A 14032-nucleotide genomic window follows, 5' to 3' on the forward strand; every position below is an offset into this window, starting at 1 on the left:
CGCAGGGGGCAGGCAGCGGGGGTTGCGGTGCATCCTGCTCTCACGCGTGCGTGTACGTGTGCACACGTGCACGTGCACACACGTGTGTGCACACCCACGTGCACACACGCATGTGCACACACACGGTCCCTTCCCATTCCTTACATCTCATGCGCCAGGCTCTCCGGCTGGAGCTGAGGGCCGCAGGGGGTGGGGCTAGATTTTTAGCTGCATCTGCACAGCAGGTTCGGGGTGCTTGTGGGGTACAGCAGCTCTGAGGGGCTAGTGTTCGCACAAGGAACCCACAGTGCCATCACCCCCTAGGTGGCCCTGTAGCAAGTAGCCTCTCTCCGGTCAGAGGGGACCCCTCTCTGCCTTCGCAACCTTCTCCCCCTCCCTCATTTCCACTCCCCCCACTGCCCCCGGGAACCTGTGAGCCAGTCCCTCCAGCCTGCCCACCTGGTCCTCTCTTCGGCCTGTCCTGAGCAGACGCCCTCGCTGCCTGGCTGTGGAGAGCCAAACCACAGAAAGGGCAAATTCTTTGTTGTTCGTTTGTGCTGTGGTTTAACCCCTCACTGAGCCAGTGCTGGAGGGGACCCAGCCACGCCGGAGTCACCCCCAGCCCCACTGCTCTCCCTGAATCTCCATCTGTCCATCTGTCCACAACTGGCTGGTTTCATATTCTCCGGCTAGCGACCTGGCCCAGAGACGCTGGCCGTTCTGCCCAGCAACGCCCCCTGCGACCACCCCTGGGCACCCCGGCCCTTCCTCCCCTCGCCTTCCCCTGCGGTTCCTGACATTCAGGGCTGGCTCCCAGTGGCCCGGGCGCAGCCGTATTAAGTAGGGCAGCCTTCGGCTCCCCGGGGCCCGGATGACGGAAAAGCAGGTTACAGCCACGGAGCCTCAGGGCTGGCGGGCTCTTCCGAGCCGGCAGGAAGCGCGGGCGGCCCCTGCGGCAGGGCGCCAGGGCTTCCAGGGCCTGCCCGGCCCCCGGGCGCACCGAGCCCTGTGTGCTCTAGGACCCTCCCGCCTGGAAACGCTGCACCCGCCGAGGGGCGAGGAGGAGGCGTCAGTATATCCCCAAAGACTCCCCAATTTCGGTCGTGTGGGGTTTTTTAAAGCATAACTTTATTTTTCCTTTTATCTCAAAAGTTAAGTTTTCTGATTCTAACGAGACAAATAGAAAACTCAGGATCACAGTGCCCACCTGTGATCGACACAGGAAGAGCCACCTGAGGGGGTGCAGAGCACTGAGCCAGCCCGGCACAGGGCAGGCACAGGGCCTGTGAGGCGGGGGGGGGGGGGGGGGGGGGGGGGGGGGGGGGACCTGCGAGGCCAGGCGGTGGCCTGGCTGCTCCTGGTCCAGCCACATGGGGGAGCCGTGGTCGCTGGAGCTCACCCTCCTCAGACTCATGCGCCAGGGTCCCCCTGGACTGCAGGCCCCCAGAGAAGCCGGGCAGGACAGGAGGCTCCCTCTTCCCAAACACACCTCTCTCTCCTGCAAAATAATTTAATGCATCTTAATGGCTTGAACTTGATGTAAAAATTACGGGCATGGGGGTGGGGTGGGGTGGGGGGCCCTCAGTAAGAAATCCTTTTGAAAATATAATTGAGTTAATGGAGCCATAACTGTGTCTCATTTTGGGGGTAATTGGCCTGCTTTTTGTCACTTGTCCATTTACATACTCCTGTTTTCTTTTCGCTATTGATTTTTTCTTTATAAAGTGGGCCACTTTACTGCAATTTTTAAAGCCCCAGTGATGAATAAAAACCTCATCTTCCCACTCATTAAGACGCAGGAATTAGCCGGGCTCAGGGCCCCCAGTCAATTTGTGTTACAATCCTGGGCTGCACGGTTTGGTTGAGGCAGGGAGCAGGGGGGCTGCCTGCCAATGGCGAGAGGTTCAGAGGCAGCCAGAAGGGCCAAGCCCGTCCCCAAGGGTGGGTCCTGGGCAAGGGGCGTCTTCGGACCGGTCCACCCCCAGGAGAAGAAAGTAGAACACTGGAGGCCGCCCAGCACTCCTGCCCGGGATCGGGGTCTCCTAGACCTGGGGTCCCCACCCCCCCGGTCTGTGGCCTGTCAGGAACCGGGTCGCACGGCAGGAGGTGACCGGCCAGCGAACAGCGAAGCTCCATCTGTACCTGCAGCCTCTCCCCAGCGCCAGCATCACCGCCTCGGCTCCGCCTCGGACCATCGGGCCTAAGACTCTCACAGGAGCACAGGTCCCTGGAACCAAAAATGACAGTGACTGCTGTCCTAGACTGTGACCCTGAGGTGCCCCCTCCCCCTCACCGTCTTCCTCCCCTGCCGAAGGGCCTTGGGTCCCTCTTCCTGCACCTGCCTCCTTATGTGACTCAGAGGTCCCATCCACCTGCCTTTGGCTACAGAGCAAAGTCACCCTTCCTTTAGAAAACATTTTTCTAATTATAAAATCCATACACGCACCAAGCGAATGAATTCAACGGGACAAAGGGGTGGACGGTAGCGCCTCCCCTGCACCCCGACCTCCAGAGGCACCAGCTGAGACAGGCTCCCTGCCACCTGCACCTCGCTGTGGTGCCGTTCGCTCTTCCGGGGCAGTGCACGGGGGTCCCCTTCTTGTGACTTCATAGCGCGCCCCCTGGCACGACCATCGTGGTGTGTTTAGGGTGACCAGACTGTGGGGTCTGTGGGGCCTGGGTTTCCCAGGACACGGGACTCCCGGCCCAACAGGGCCGGTCAGTGAGTTGACACATATCTGGCCGGGCCAGTGTCCTGCTGTTGGGGGCCTAGGGTGCTTCTAGTTTCTCATCATAACAGGTGTCGCGGCAGAGGACACCTCTTCACGTTCAGGTGGGTCTGGACCATAAACTCCCTAGGAGAGGGACTGTTAGAGGAAAAGATGAACGTATTTCAGATTTTTATTGCCACGGCTGGGCAAGAGCTGCCAACACCCCGCCAAGGTCCGTTTCCCGGCGTCCTTGGCAGAGCGGGAGACGGGCGATCATCTTGCCCTTTGACATCTGATAGGTGACAGAGTGTCCTGCAGGACTTTTCTTTTAATCATCTTTAAGATGTGACTGACATACAATAAACCACCCACTCTGAGTGCGCAGTTCGAGGGTTTTCGGGCGGGTAACTGCCACCACAGTCAGGGCGCCGAACCTCCCCAGCGCCCCTGGGAAGTCCCTTCGCCATCAGCCCCCCACCCCATCTCAACCCCGAGCGACCACGGACCACGCTCGGTCACCGCACGCGGGTTTCGACTTTCCTAGAGGTTCGCACACAGAGAATCGCACAGAACGTCCTGGCTGCGTCCCTCAGCATGGGGGTGGGACGCGTCCGGGCGGTCGGTCGTGTGCGTCAAGAGCTCTTTCCTCTTTACGGCGCGAGCTGTCTGCGGTCGGGGTCACTTGTGCTCGGACTTCTGGGCTGTCCTGGTCTGGGGCTGCTTACGAATGCTGGAATGTGAGGCCGTGTGTGAGGGTGTGTGTTCACTAACCCCGGGGGAAAGGGGGGGGTCACACGGCTGGGTCACGCGGTAGGGGCGCGCCCGCTCTGACGCCGCCAGACCGCTTCCACGGGGGCTGCCCCGTCTCACGGTCCTGCCGCGGTGGAGGGCGCCAGCCCCGCCACGCCCTCGCCGTGCTCACGGGCACCTGGCCCTGCCCGCCCTTCTCGCCCCGTCGCCAGGAAGGACGCAGCGGTGACTCTCCGCGGTTTAAACTTGCATTTCCCTGATCAGTCTGCTGCCTTGGGACGTTCGTTAAAAACGGTGATTTTATCATGAAGTTTCAAACATTTTATGTAATAAATTTCTCTGTTTGTGGTTTTGGGGTTTCATCACAGTTTCCTTTTGTACTCCAATCGCGATGGCTTTGGTCCCCAGTAATTGGCCCCTCAGGCGGATCCTCGCTTATTTTTTAGGCATTTTCAAAGCGACGGATCCCACATCGAGGCTCACAAGCCCCTGTGACCCCTCCCCTCTGCCCACTTATGGGAAAGGCGCATAGAAACCGCTATTTCTCCCCACCTGGGCCACTGACACCCACGCCCGGGGTCCTGCCCCGCCATGGGGGCAGCTGTGCCTGCTCTGCCTCTCACGCCTCTGACCACAGGGCTCGACCCCAGGTCGAGGTGCCTGCGAGTTACGAATGTGATTGGCAGGCCGGTGCCCGGGCAATGTGCCCATGCGCAGGCGGCTGGGGCCCAGGGCGAGGGGGCTGGATGCGGGGAGGGGCCGCGGCTGCCCACGGGGAGATGGAGTGAGGTCGTGTCAGTCCTGACCAGCGAGCCAGAGCCGCCTGCCCCACCAGCCCCAGATCCACTCCCGAGGCTTCCTGGCACATGGCTACGTTTCCCAGCACCTCTGTGGGGACCTTGGGGCACCCCTGATGGGCGTTGGGCCCCCATGATGCCAGGCCTCCTCCTCGGCTTCCTCAAACCCACCGGGAGGTGCTATTATCAGACCTATCAACGTTAGGGGAAACCAAGGCTCACGGGCAGTGGAGAGCCAGCACCCCACCCCTCAGGATGCCAGGACTCCCCACTGTGGCTCTCACACCCTGGCCTGGTGTTAGGCCAGTCTGCACCCCACCCCCCCATCCCCTGCGAAGCAGGGCGGTGGGGCTCGGCCCGAGGTCAGGATTCATTTCTCTAACATCTCGACTACGTTTCAATTGCCCCAGTCTCGGCTTGTTTTAACAAAAATACATTCTTCTCAGGCGGGGTCGTTGGAGCCCCACGGGTCCCCAGCGGGGTCCGGAGAGGACTCCCCTTGCCACTCCTTCCAAGCTCTTGGCTTCCGCAGCTCTCACACCCGATCTCCCCCACCCCCTCACCCAGGTGCTTGCGGCTAAGCAGTCAGGGCGGCCCCACACTCCGCATTCTGGGGCCCCGCCGGGAACCGCAGCCCCAGGCCAGTCCTCCGCGTGCTGCGAGCAGCCTGCCCACAGCCTCTCTTCACTTCCGCTGGGGTAGGGGGTCTCTTCGGGCGCAGCTCTCAGAAATTCGAAAACCCCCAAGCGGAAAGGGAGGCCTGCGCCTGGGCAAGGGGCGGACGGGGCTGGCGCAGGTCAGGCCCTGGGCCGGGCGCTCCGGCCACGCGGCCCTGCGGCCGCCACCGGCCCTCACGGAGGGGCGTCCCAGGCTGCCCCACAGCATCCTGCGCCCTCTGCTGGGGGCCCGGGTCCCACCGAGGGGAGGGCCGACGGACCCTCGTCACGTGATCCACGTAGCCTGCTCTAATTGGCCAGCCTGAGCCATGCGCCCGCCCCTGACTGGAGCAGCCACCGTGATTGACAGCCTGACCGGGGGAAGGACTGGTGATGGGAGCGGTTCCCACGGCGCCCTTTTTTAATCAGAAGGAAGCTAGTGCTTAGGCCCTTGCGCACCAGGCCGGCGAGCCCTGTGGCCTCTGCGAGCCCCCTCTCCGCTCTGCACGATGGCGCCCTACGTGGTGGATTGAGGGCCGAACTGGCCACAACGGCGGGCGGTCGCTAGGTCCCCAAGAGGGCCTGGGCTGTGAGGCCTGAGCACGAGGCTGGGCCCCACCCAGGACTGTCCCAGAGTCCTTTGGGCCAGGGCTGTTTCCTAAAGTGTGGCCTGAGCTGCTCCGAAGGGAGGGAGGGTTCAGGCCCCTGATGCTGCCCCCAGGAGGTACCAGACCTGCACCCCGCCACCACCCACCTCCCGCAAGTCCCCAGTCTCGAAGTGGACTTGGGGCCGACAATCCTGAAGCCCCGTTCAGGGTGCTGCTGGCCGTGCCTGGGGTGGGGCAGGTCTCAGGTACCATTCTGGACCCCCTCCTGCTGAGGCCTTGTCAACTACCCACTTTTTGGACCTGGGCCTGGTCCCAGGGCCCCCTCTCAGCCCCTACCCTTTGCAGAATGGACCCTGAACCCTCAGTTTTCCCAAAGGGGTGGTACGGAGCCTGCTCCTCAGCTGAGAGGGGGTGACCTGCATCGCCCCACTCTGCTTATGACATGGTACTGGGGGGGCGGAACTGGGGACCCCCACCGGGTAGCTAGGCCAACCTGAGCTTGGCTGTTTCCTCCCACTCTGGAGTCCCTGGGCTTGACCGCTCTCCTGGAACCTACAGTCTGGGGGTTCTGTTGGCTGGGGCAGTCTAGGGGGTAGGGATAGGGATGTGCCGGGATAATGTTGGGGGGTAAGGGGAAGGTGGCCACCCTGCCCAGCAGTCTGGCTGCGGGCCCCCGGGTGCCCCTTCCCCACCTGTCCCCCGGAAAGTCCCAGCAGCTGTTTTCCAGAACAACTGGAGGCTGAGGTCAGCGGGAGGCCGGGGGAGCGCCCCCCCCCCACCCCGGCAGGACGCCCGATCCCCTTGCCTTCGGGGTGCTGGGGCGGAGGAGGGCGGGGTGGCCCGGCCAGCCCCGGAGCGCAGAGGGCGCAGAGTGCAGCGCCGAGGCAAGCCGCCAGCGGCCTCCGACAATGTGGTTTCAATCTAATTGTCCCAAAATATTGTTACAACACAAACCACGTGCCACCCGCTCACCTGCAACTAATCAGCGGCGAAGCTACTGAATAAACCGGCCCCGCACCCGTGGGGCCTGCTGCCCGGCCGCAGACCCGGAGCCCGGCTCGGCCGTGGCCGCCCGGCCATTTCCTGTGCGGGCACCCGCGGGGGCTCCCCCTCTCTGCGACCCCCACCTCGCTCTGGGAGGCAGAGCGGGAAGGCGCCAGGCCCTCACGTCACCGTCTGTCCAGGTCCCTGAGGGTCGGCTGGGGTGCTGGGGCCATCCTGGGGCCAAAGCCAGGTCGGCCGAGGTCGACCCCAGCGTCCTCTCTCTACCCTGCCTATCCCACCCTGAGGCTGTGGCCCGGGCTGGGGGGGGGTGGCGGGGGAGGCAGGGGCGGGGGGAGAAGTCTTCCCTTTGGGAAGTATTTGCATACCCACAGCAATGACAGTGCACACAGCAGCCTCGCAGCCACCATGGCCTTTTGGTGAACGACTGGAGTGATTCCTCCAGCACTGAAGTGAGCTAAGGGTGTCCCCCATTTAGCTGACAGGGAGACTGACGCTCACAGAGGACCCCTGACTTGCCTGGGCCCATTGCTGGTGGGCTGGGACATCCCACGCCTGGTTCTTCCCAGGATCCGCGTTCCACACCGCTGGCAGGTTGGACCAGACACGAGCCATCTTGGCAGCCCTACAGCCTGAGCCCGGAGCTCCAGGGGAGGAGACAAAGCAGACCCCAAGTGCTGGAGTAAGCGGGCAGCTCAGACCCCTTCTCTAGAGCCCGGAAGGCCCTCATGGTGGCCCTGGAGCTTGGTCCTAAGGGCAAATAATATATCCATGGGCAGGAAAGATGCTGTGACAACGGGCTCCATTTCTCAGATAAGGTCACCTTCACAGCTTTCAGGAGACCTGTATGTTTTCAAGGGGGAGGTACCATCCCACCCAGCAGGCACTGACAGCCTCACCTGTAACCAGCCTCGAGATCATATTCTGTATTAGGTGCCATGCGAATGGCTTGTCCACACTCATTTTCACAGCATTTCTGGGGCGTGGATGTCATGATCCTACTTTGCAGATAAGGAAAGCGAAGCTCAGAGAGGCCGAGCGGCCGCCCCGAGCACAACAGCTCGGAGACCGTGGAGCTGATCTCAGCGAGGCCTGTGCTCCGCCGGCAGGAGTTGGCTCTGTGCTCTGTGACAGGGTAAAGCCTGCCGCGTGACAACAGGGGCCTTGGGACAGCAGATGCTGAATACCAGGCATCACGCGTCCCGCGAGGGGAAGCAGCGTCCTGGAGCCTGCGCCTCACGTCTGCGTGGGGAGGTTATCCCTTGCACGGCTTCTGTGGGGCGCATCCGTGCCGACTCGGCAGCCCGGCGAGCTCGCAGGTGCAGCCAGCGCCGCACGGCCGGCAGTGGAGAGTGAGGTTCTCGCTCAAGCTTGCGCGCCCTGCTGTAGCCCAAGTCCAAGGTCGGCCCCAAGCAGGCTTTTGGGGTGGGGGCGGATAATAGAGAAGACACCAGGGCGGACGGAGGAGAGGTCGAGACAGCCCCCGGAACCAGGCAAAGAGGATAGTGGCCACCACACTGCCGCCGGGCAGCTGCTCCTGCAGGAACCCGCAGACGCCCCCAAACCTTGTTTGTGCCGATGGCCTCGCCTCCTCCCCATCCATCTTTGAATAAGAAGCAAAGTGGAAGGAGTCGCTTTTTGTCTCCTGCTAAGGGGGGGGTGGACTGCCAGGCATGGGAGGTGGGCTGGGGACCCCGACCCTTGGAGGGATGGAGTAGGGAGGGGGAGGCCCCAGGGGGCCCCCACACACCCTTCCTGGGGTACTTTCCTTTTTTACTGTGTTCAAATATTTGTAACATAAAAATTAGCTATTTTAACCATTTTTAAGTGTACAATTCAGTGGCTTTAGTACATTCACAAGGTTGTGCAACCATCGCCGCCATCGATTTCCAAAATTTTCACCATCCCGAACGGGAGCTCTACTCGCTGAGCACTAACTCCCCACTCTGTCCTGGGGCCCCCGGAAACCTCTAGCCCCCACTCCGTCCCAGGGCCCCCGGAAACCTCTAGCCCACTTTCCGTCTCTACGAATTTTCCCATTCTGGATATTTCACAAAAGCGGAATCAGACAATATTTGTCCTTTTCCGTCTGGATTTTTTCCTGGAGCATAAAGTCCTCAGGACATCCACGTGTCAGAACATCACTCCTCTTTCATGGCTGAAACATACTCCAGCGAATGGACGGACTACGCCCGATTTATTCATCTGTCCGTCGACGGGCAGTGCTGCCGTGAGCACAGGTGTGTCAACATCTGTTCGAGTCCCCACTTTCGGTCCGTTCGAGTCTGTCCCCACGAGTGGAATTGATGGGTCTTATGGTCCTTCCATGTTTGACTCTCTGAGAAACCACCAAATCCTCCTTCCTTTTTCAACCCTCTTGTAACCTTTGAAAAAGGAAGAGTCCCTGTCTCCATTCCCTCCCCTGGGCCAGACGCCGCTGCAGGCGGGCAAGGTGTCCCCGAAGGCCACACGCCCAGGACGCTGGCCAGCAGCAATGGGGCCCTGGGCAGCTCGGGAGCCTGCAGGTGCTCTGACCTGCCTGGCGGCTGGAGTCTGGGCCAGGCTGGAGCTCCAAGTCTCAGTTTCGGCCCCTCCCGGCTGCTGCGGGGCCCGAGCGGGTGGCTCCATCACGCTGCGCCTAAGTTTCCTCACCTGTCAAAGGCGGATGAGACAGCATGTACCTGTGAGGAGGCTCTGAGTGCAGAAGCAGGTGCAGCACGGAGCCCAGCGCTGGGGTCGCGCGTGCAGTGACGTCGGCCCTCGGTGGGGAAGGGCCAGAGGGGCCTGTCCTGGGCCACTCTGCACGTGGCCCTGGCGTCTCAGGGACTCTGTGGACGCTCTGACCAGCTCCTTTTATCCCTCTAAACTCCTCCCAAGGGCAGGGAAGGGGCGGCCTGAGGCCTGAGTTCGCAGCCCCATGGGAAGAGGACATGGGGGAAAGGGGGGTGCCGAGAGGGCCGGGGGCCTCCTCCGTTTGTCTTGTGGCTGAGTGTGGGCGCAGCACCCGCGTCCGGCCGGGGAGCGCGGGGGGGAAGGCTCCTGCTTTGAGGGTTCGGGGGGGCCGCGTGCCGCGTGTGTTCGCTCCAGCCAGGGGATGCGCCCCGCATGTCGCCCTCCCTGCGCTGTTCCTGAGGGGCCACAGTGGCCCCTTCCTGGTCTGGCCACAGACAGGGGGCCTTGGGCCTGGGCTCCACCGCCTCGCCCCATGCAGGGAGGGTGAGGCGTTTGGAACGGCAGGCTCGGAGGTGAGGGGTCCGGCACAGGTGGGCGAGTCCGGGGAGGCCAGGCAGGTGGCCCCTGGCTGCTTGCGAGGCCGCTTCTGGGGTTCTCCGCCTGTCGAAGGGGGTCTGGGGCTCTGGACTGGACTCGAGGCCATGGCCTTCTGCTCCGGGGCCGCCCTCCGGAGGGCCCCCCCCGCCACGGCCCCCGCTTCGACCTGACCCCCCTCTGAGCTCCGCGCTTCCGGAGGAGGGCTTGGCTGCCCCCCCGCCCCGCGTGCCTGCCGTGATCCACAGATGGCCCGACAAAGTTTTTTAAACGCATGATTTCTTTTAGCATGTGTTAGAAAAACAAAACCAACACATCGAGCCTGCGATTTCACAGATATTAACGCTTGGACAGGATCAGGTGAAAGAGAAGCCGGCGGAATTACAGAAGGCGGCTGAGCAAACGGTGGGGCGGGGTCTGGGGCCCGTCAGGCCCGCGCCGACTCGGGGCTGGGACGTGACCCCCCCAGACTGCCTTCCCACCACGCGGCGGCCTGGGGGGCCCTGGGCCACTGACCCGGCTGCAGGAGGGAGGGTGCCAAGTGGGTGGGAGGGTGCAGTCAGGCCAGGCAGTGACTCACGCTGGCCCATTCGCCCTGCCCCCTGCCCCCTGGGCAGAGCGAGAAGCCTGACCAGGCTCCAGCCCAGATGGGCGGCCCCACCCAGGGCCCCCGCGGGACAGGTGTGGCCGGGCTGCAGGCTCGCTCCCACGCCCACACAGGCCTCAGGGCAGGGCCTCTGAGCCAGACTTGGCTGGGTCCCCACATTAACACAGCAGCTGCCTCTCCCCAGCCCCGGAACCCAGGACCCGGGCTGTCCTCCAAGGCGCTCGGCTCAGGGCTCACGGCTCTGAGCTGGGTGGGGTGGGGGTCACCTGCCTTGGCAGCAGGGCGGAAGAACTGGGGTTCCCACCCTACTCTGCCTCTCGTTAGCTCTGGGGCCTCTGGCGAGTTGGCCTCTCTGGGCCTCATTATCTATCTCTGAAAGGGTCACCTACTCAATAAGCATTTACAGGTGACCTCTAGGGCCTCTGAGACTCCTCACTCTCACCTGGAGCAGAGGGGCAGGTACTCCAGGCCCGGGGTAGAGGTCCTAGCTCTTGCCCCTTCTCCCTGGTGGAGGGACCAGGATCCCCCAGGAGCAGGATGAACCAGGGCCTGCCTGGGCGGGAGGGTCCCGTCTTCCTCCCTTCACCCTGGCACCAGGCCGGCTCTGAGGATACCTGAGGAGGGTCGGGGTGAGGGTCCCAGCAACAGGAGGGGAGGCCAAGAGGCCCCACAAAGGAGCTGCTGCTACAGGGCGAGGCACAGATTTCTGGCAGAGCAAAGAGCCAAGGCTCTGGACAGGACGGTGCAGAAGCCAGGGCCTCGTGAGGGGCAAGGAGAGGGCGGCCAGCGCCCGCCGGTGCTGGGTGTGGACGGGCCGTGTCCAGCGCCAAGCCTCCCTGCCGGCCTCTCTCCTCGGCTGGGGCCCCCACTCCTGCTCTTTGGGCTGAGGGTGACACGGTGTTAGCAGTCCTGATGGGAGAGCCAAGACCCAGGCGAGGGGCTGGGCTCCTGTCTCCCTGCAGCCCAGCTGGGGCTCAGAGCCCTGACTGAGAGGTTTCAGCAGGTCCAGGCGGGGCCTGGACTTACGGCAAGTGTCCGGGTTCCAAGCCCACCCATCACCTTCAGAGACGCCTGGGTTCTTGTCCTGAGCCCGCTGACCACTGCTAAGGAACACTCAGGGACACAGGTGCCCACTGGCTTGAGGGGACTGAGCAGAGCCTGGCGCTGTGGGCAAGGGGTGCCCAGGAGAAGCCAAGGACGAGAGAAGAGGGTGCCCCCCCCACAGGAAGAGGCCCCAGGAGGGGCAGCCAGCAAGGCCAGCCCTCTCCTCTGGTGTAGGGGGAATCGGGGCCTGGGGCAGCCACCAGCCTGGTCTGGCCTCAGGCTCTGATGTGAGCTGGAGGGCTGAGGGCAGGGCCTGAGCTGCGGTCGGCCTGTCCCAACCCCAGTCCAGGGAAGGGCACCAGGAAGCCTTTCTGAGCTGTTCCCACATCCCCGCCTGGAGCTTCTGGACCTCAGACAAAGCTGATGCAGAGAGTGACGGAGCCAGGCCTGGGGCTGTGCCCAGAGCGCCCCCCCCCCTCCAGTGCAGGAAGCAAATTAAAGGAGGGAGAAAGGTAAATTCTGAACCCCAAACCTCGAGCTGGCTCCTGGCCTGAGGCAGCCCCTGCAGGAGGCTGAGGGGCTATGCACTGACTGGGATCTGTGGGCGGGGTGAGTAGAACCCCCAGGCGTTGGCTACGCCATGACTCCAATGCCCCATGCGCCAGGAGACTAGCCGCCATCTGCCCTATGAGTATGCAGGAGGCTCCAGAGGGTGCCCACTCCATAGCCGGCTGATCGCGACCTCCTCACAGGGAGGGGACCCTTGTCCTCAGTGGCACCTGGCTGCTGTGACAGAGAAGCCTGCCTGGAGCCGTGGAGCGCTGGGTGTGCAGGCCACTCTGGGGGACCTGGCCAGCCAGGCTCTCTGGGCTGCTTCCTCCTCTGGGTCTGCACTTGGCCAGCGCCCTTTGGCTCCTCCTGTAAGTGTGTGTGACCTCGGGGCACGTCCCGGAGTCTGCCTCTGTGTAGCAGAGGCCTGGGGCCGGAGCTGGGGAGAAGCGGCGGGCCTGGGGCTGCCGCCGTGGGGGGCGGCCCGGCTCCCCACCGCCTGGCCGGGGCCTTGGCTCGGTGTGCAACTCCCGCGCCTCCACCTCTCACCTGTGACGCGCGCACTGTCAGAACAGCACCTTTCTCAAGAGTCGTGGGTGTCCGACGAGAGCGCGTGCAGCCGTGTGTCACGGCCCCGGGCACTGCGACGCTGACCGTGGGCCGCTGTCTCCCAGCCCGCCGCGGAGCTGCTGCAGACTCGGCTTCCGACTTAAGAGTGGGTTAAAAACAGTGAACTCCTGGTGGCCGTGGGGACCCAGCGTGTCCATCCTGAGACAGGACTTCATAACGGCAATCCCCTCTTCAAGTGACCCCTGGTGAGGCCAGGACCTGCCCCCGCGAAGGGTGCCAACAGCCAGCAGGACCCGGAGTGGGCCGGGCCAGATGTGTTTCACACCTGCCTTCTGGGTGCCTCTGGGTGCCCCTGGGGAGCCCAGCGCCGGTAGGCTGGGGTCTGGCCCTTGCCGGCCTGAAGGATGTCTTTTTAAAAGTGTATACACACAAAACAAATTTATGTCTAGTAATTTTGTGCTCTGCAGCAATTTTAAGAAGATGCCATCAAACTGGCTGTCTCTCTCTCTCTCTCTCTCTCTCTCTCCATTAAGTTGCTGAACCGCGTGGGGGTCAGTTGCAGACACCGAGACATCTCACCCCGGAATACTTGGGCGGCTAACATCCAGGCAGGGTTTTCTGACATCGTCAGGCCCAGGAGATGCAACTGGCACGGCCCCTTAGGTCCCGCGCCGACCTTCAGTGCCGACCCCGGCCACCTGGAATCTCACACTGAAATCCCGTCACCCTCTTTAGCTTCCTGTCCTGTGAACAGACACCCCACTTTTCCTCTCTTTAAGCCCGCCAAGCCTGAGGAGCGGTTAGCACTGCTCTGGGGGGGACAGCGGGTGGCGGCGGGGGCCGCTGCACCTGCCAGGTGGGTGCAAGGCCCGCCCAGCTGTGGCAGTCAGCCTGGAGCCCACTCCGGGAGGACGCAGGCCCCGCCCTCCTGTCAGTCACAGCCCCGACTTCACAGCTCCGCCTTGATCGCGCCCGCGCCCCGCCCACGTCATTCGGTCTAGTCTCACCAGCATGGAGATGCAGGGGTGAGCCACACCCCAGGCCCCCCACATGGCCCCACCCCGGTTGGGGGAAAGGTCTCTCCTGGGTCCCTTGTGAGCTTGGTCACTCCTGCCTGCGCTGATCTCTGGTTCTCCAAGGAAAATTTCTGGGTGGGGCCAGTGAGGTCAGCTCAGCCACCAACAGGCAGCATGGGCCGTCAGAGGGCCAAGGAAACCTCCGTTTGCTCCTAGCAAAACCTCATCATCCATCCATCCGTCTGTCCGTCCGTCCACCATTCGACAAACACGTCCAGTGAGTGGCCCCACGCCTCACCCTTTGTCTCCCCGGACGGACCCTGCAGCCCACCCAGGTCTCCTGGGTGGTAGCTGGACTGCCTCGGGGGACTTGCTGGTCACACCCACACCTCCCAGGCCAGTGTCCAGGGCGGGGCCTGGGCATCAGGGTCTTCACCAGGGGCCCGAGAACCCCTGTACTGCTGCATCTCTGCAGA

The sequence above is a fragment of the Rousettus aegyptiacus genome, unplaced genomic scaffold (genome assembly GCF_014176215.1).
Source record: "Rousettus aegyptiacus isolate mRouAeg1 unplaced genomic scaffold, mRouAeg1.p scaffold_m13_p_6, whole genome shotgun sequence".
Taxonomy (NCBI): Eukaryota; Metazoa; Chordata; class Mammalia; order Chiroptera; family Pteropodidae; genus Rousettus; species Rousettus aegyptiacus.